Genomic DNA, 5,701 nt, shown 5'->3' on the forward strand with positions numbered 1-5,701 from the left:
CTGTGACAGCTATGTAAGTGTTGTTCAGGATCAGCAGGGGTTTCCTTGGTCTTTTTAGATCTAGACATTAACTTGAACCCTGTTTGAAAGAATTCTCTGCAGAATCTTGTGTTCTCATGAGCTTTTCTGGTTCCCAGCTGAACTGGTTACCTTCAAGGATTCTCCCACAATTCTACTGGTGGAGTTCCGTTGTCCATATCCTGCCCCTTAATTTTCACTAAGCCAATCACTCACACAGGTATCTTTATGAGTACATCTCTCTGTTGAAGGATTGCAGAGATGCAGGGGTTTATATTGTAGAAATACCAGCAACTGTATTGTATTTATGTACTAGCCGCCTCCCACAGCTTGCTGGATCTTAGTTCCCTGATCAGGGTTGAACCTGTGCTCTTGGCAATAAGACCATGGAGTCTAACCAATGGCTCACCAGGAAATTCCTGAAACACAGGCAATTTTAAATCCATACCAGGGTATATTTTTTACTAAAAGTGCTTTGCCATTTCAACACTTCAGGCTTCAACCTCCCTTCACATCATTCAGCCTTCCTCTCTGCTCCTTCCCTCCTTTCTCATCCAGCTCCAATTTTGGGGTTCCTTTTTTCATGCAGAGCATTTGGGCTCATTCTCTTACTGCTTTGGCGCTTGCTGACCTAGGCCTTTTCGGTCTTGTCTTTCTTGAAAATATTTATCAAGTATTTTCCTAAACAAAGACAGTTTCCTTCCTTTTCAGGACTTTTGGTACCACTTTGAGGACACGAAGGTACATGTAAACAGTCACCACTCTGATTATCTATGAGGGATTATAGAGCAGTAAAGTGCTGTCCATGCCCTCACAGAGCTTAAAAGCTGGTTGATGACATGATATTTATACCTAAGGTGCTAAGAAACAGTGCAAGAAGGAGTCCAGAATGCCAGATGAAGAAGCCTCGAGTTGGTGTTTGGAGATAAAGGGCTGACAATAGTTCCTGGGGTTGGGGTGGGGCATAAGGATGCCGGCTGCCTTGTCACTTGGCACCTGGACCATATCCTATGGCTTCCTGTCTCCACTGGCTCCTCTTTCATCTACAAATTCATCTTTCTTCCTTCCAAACCTGACTGTCTCATTTCTCTATTTATAAGCATGGGGGGGACGAGGGAGCATTCTCCTTTTACTTCAGGTAATAACTTTCGGAGAAGGCAATGGCAAGCCACTCCAGTACTCTTGCCTAGAAAATCCCATGGACGGAGGAGCCTGGTGGGCTACAGTCCATGGGGTCGCGAAGAGTCAGACACAACTGAGCGACTTCACTTTCACTTTTCACTTTCACACACTGGAGAAGGAAATGGCAACCCACTCCAGTGTTCTTGCCTGGAGAATCCCAGGGACGGGGAAGCCTGATGGGCTGCCGTCTATGGGGTCGCACAGAGTCGGACACGACTGAAGCGACTTAGCAGCAACAATAATAACTTTCATGGATCCCCAGAAAAATGCCTCTGACCTCCTCTAGCAGGATTCTCTGCCACAGCCCCTCCATGCAGTGCACCAAACTCTCTGACTACAACAGGCAGAGCACGTGTGTGCTAAGTCACTTCGGTCGACTCTTTGCGATCCTATGGACCTTAGCCCACCAGGCTCCTCTGTCCACTGAATTCTCTAGGCAAGAACGCTCCCAATCACTGATAAGCGGTGAAATGTGGCTTTCGTGCTGGAAGATTACATGGCTGCTTGGCGGCACTCAGAAGATCTGGCTGTGAGTGAGCTGCTGTTATTTCTGGAAAGGAAGCAACACAGAAGCCTCTCCTACCTGGAATCCCAAAGATCAGTAAGAGGACACAGTGACGGTGTCTCACCTGAGGCTACACAGGATTTCTCAACCTCGGTGCCACTGACATTTTGGACCAGATAACTCTTTGTTGTGGAGGCTGTCCTGGGCCTGTGGCTTGTTCAGCAACAATTCTTTAGCTCTACATACTAGATGCCAATAGTAGTCCTCAATCTGATGACAAAAATGTCTCCAGATGTTGCTAAATGACCCTGGGGGACACCTTACCCCATTGAGAGAGGAGACTGTTTTATACATATGAAAGTGAAAAGTGTTAGTCGCTCAGTCATGTCTGACTTTTTGTGACCCCGTGGACTGTAGCCCGCCAGGCTCCTCTGTCCATGGGATTCTCCAGGCAAGAATACTGGAGTGGGTTGACATTCCCTTTGCCAGGGGATCTTCCTGACCCAGAGACTGAACCTGGGTCCCCTGCATTGCAGGCAGATTCTTTACTGTCTGAGCCACGACCTCTCTATATCTGTACTGATATATGCGTATATATACATATATATATACATATATATATATATATATATATATCAGATCAGTCGCTCAGTCGTGTCCGACTCTTTGCAACCCCATGAATCGCAGCACGCCAGGACTCCCTGTCCATCACTAACTCCCGGAGTTCACTGAGACTCACATCCATGGAGTCAGTGATGCCATCCAGCCATCTCATCCTCTGTCGTCCCCTTCTCCTCCTGCCCTCAATCCCTCCCAGCATCAGAGTCTTTGCCAATGAGTCAACTCTTCGCATGAGGTGGCCAAAGTACTGGAGTTTCAGCTTTAGCATCATTCCTTCCAAAGAAATCCCAGGGCTGATCTCCTTCAGAATGGACTGGTTTCATCTCCTTGCAGTCCAAGGGACTCTCAAGAGTCTTCTCCAACACCACAGTTCAAAAGTATCAATTCTTTGGTGCTCAGCCTTCTTCACAGTCCAACTCTCGCATCCATACACGACCACTGGAAAAACCATAGCCTTGACTAGACGGACCTTTGTTGGCTATCTAGGTTGGTCATAACTTTCCTTCCAAGGAGTAAGCGTCTTTTAATTTCATGGCTGCAGTCACCATCTGTAGTGATTTTGAACCCAGAAAAATAAAGTCTGACACTGTTTCCACTGTTTCCCCATCTATTTTCCATGAAGTGATAGGACCGGATGCCATGATCTTCGTTTTCTGAAAGTTGAGCTTTAAGCCAACTTTTTCACTGTCCACTTTCACTTTCATCAAGAGGCTTTTGAGTTCCTCTTCACTTTCTGCCATAAGGGTGGTGTCATCTGCATATCTGAGGTTAGTGATATTTCTCCCGGCAATCTTGATTCCAGCTTGTGTTTCTTCCAGTCCAGCGTTTCTCATGACGTACTCTGCATATAAGTTAAATAAACAGGGTGACAATATACAGCCTTGACGAACTCCTTTTCCTATTTGGAACCAGTCTGTTGTTCCGTGTCCAGTTCTAACTGTTGCTTCCTGACCTGCATACAAATTTCTCAAGAGGCAGATCAGGTGGTCTGGTATTCCCATCTCTTTCCGAATTTTCCACAGTTTATTGTGATCCACACAGCCAAAGGCTTTGGCATAGTCAATAAAGAAGAAATAGATATTTTTCTGGAACTCTCTTGCTTTTTCCATGATCCAGTGGATGTTGGCAATTTGATCTCTGGTTCCTCTGCCTTTTCTAAAACCAGCTTGAACATCAGGAAGTTCACGGTTCACATATTGCTGAAGCCTGGCTTGGAGAATTTTGAGCATTACTTTACTAGCATGTGAGATGAGTGCAATTGTGTGGTAGTTTGAGCATTCTTTGGCATTGCCTTTCTTTGGGATTGGAATAAAAACTGACCTTCTCCAGTCCTGTGGCCACTGCTGAGTTTTCCAAATTTGCTGGCATATTGAGTGCAGCACTTTCACAGCATCATCTTCCAGGATTTGGAATAGCTCAACTGGAATTCCATCACCTCCACTAGCTTTGTTCGTAGTGATGCTTTCTAAGGCTATTTATGTATATTTATCTATAGATACATATATATCCTGGACATGAATTTGAGCAAACTCTGGGAGATAGTGAAGGACAGGGAAGCCTGGCGTGCCGTAGTCCATGGGGTCAGAAAGAGCTGGACACAATTTAGTGGCTGAACATATATGCATATAGATCCATATATGTGTGTGTATATATATATTTAATATTAAATATACTTCAGTAAGAATATGTGCCTATATATGTATTTCTTACTGAGGTATAATTTAAATACATGAAAACATACAGATTTTAGGCATATAGTTTGATGAGTTTTGACAAATAGATAAACCTATGTAAGTCTCACTGTAATCGATGTAGACAACACTTGCTTCATCCCTCCAAATTTTCCTCATGTCTCTTTTTAAAAACTACTTATTTGGCTGTGCCAAGTCTTAGTTGTGGCACATGAGATTTTCAGTTGCAGCATGTGGGGTCTAATTGCCTGACCAGGGATTGAACACAGCCCTCTGCATTGGGAGTGCAAAGTTGTAGCTGCTGGACCATCAGAGAAGTCCCCCTCAGGCCCCTTTGATTTCAGTCTTCACCTACACCCCAATCCCTGTCTGAGGCATTCATATAATGGAATCATGGTGTGTAATCTTCTCTGACTTCCTGCCTTTAGAATAATGTCTGTGAAATTCACTCATATCGTGATGTGTATTGGCGATCTGTTTATTTTATTGCTGTGGGGCACTCCCTTGCATGGATATACCACCGTTGTTTGTCCATTCTTCTGTTGATGCACATTTGAGTTGTTTCCCATTTGAGGTTATTATGAACCAAGTCTTTATGGAGATATTCACGTCATCCAGAGATTTAAATTTCAGAAAGAGTGGGAGCTCCCTGGTGGTCCAATGGTTAGGACTCAGCCCTTCGGCCAAAAAAACAAAGATTCTGGAAATGGAATGTAGCCAGATGCTTGCATTTTGTTGTAAAGTCGTGCTCTTGTTTCAGGACTGCTCTTCAGGAGAGCAAATGAGTGTTGCCTCATTCTCAGCATCATTTACAACAAAGTTCTCCCAGAAGACCCCTCAAGGCAATCAAAGAGTTCGAGAGAAGGCCTTCATCAGTGAGACATGACTACCACTTTCTCCTAAAAATGTCACTTACAGCTTAGAGACAAATGGCTCCTGCCAGCTGAGGGAGGAACATATGAACTGCCCACTCAAGAACCAACATCCCAGACCATTTCAGCTGCCTCACCTCCCAGTTATCCTCAGGCCCGATTCCAAATGCCAGGCCCTGTCATCAGCGCCTCTTTCACAGCCTCTGGGCCATTTCCTCCACTTCCATCCCCTCCAAACCTTCCTCCTGTGTTACCTGAAGCCCTTATTTGTTTGTGAAGAAAATCTCCAACAGCCTCAGCATCTTCAGAGGACTCTCCGGCTATCTCCTCCTTCACCTGAGAGTGGCTTTCCCATGAAGAGGCCACTGCTCCTGAAGCTCTTGAGTGGAGGGAGAATTCTCCCAAATCCAAGTTGGGAAGGGAAGCAGCAGCATAGTTTTCTATGCTTTCATGGCTCCTTCCAGACCATTCTGCTTCTTTCATCCTGAAAACCTTTTTTGAGGTGCATGCCACATGGTGGTCCTCTGGGACCCCACCTTTCACACTTGGCTCCAAGTTCTACTATAAGCCTGAGTGGACACTCCATCCAGGAGCTTAGTTGCTAAGTTGTTGTTAAATTGTTAAATTGAGAAATCCTTGACATATGACATTGTGTAAGCTTAAAGGGTGAGTTTTCCTGGTGGCTCAGTGGTGAAGAACCCATCTGCAACACAGGAGGAGATGTGGGTTTGACCCGTGGGTCAGGAAGATCCCCTGGAGAAGGAAATGATAACCCACTTCAGTATTCTTCCCTGGGAAATCCCATGGACAGA

This window comes from Bubalus bubalis, chromosome 3 (assembly GCF_019923935.1).
Source record: "Bubalus bubalis isolate 160015118507 breed Murrah chromosome 3, NDDB_SH_1, whole genome shotgun sequence".
NCBI classification, from domain to species: domain Eukaryota; kingdom Metazoa; phylum Chordata; class Mammalia; order Artiodactyla; family Bovidae; genus Bubalus; species Bubalus bubalis.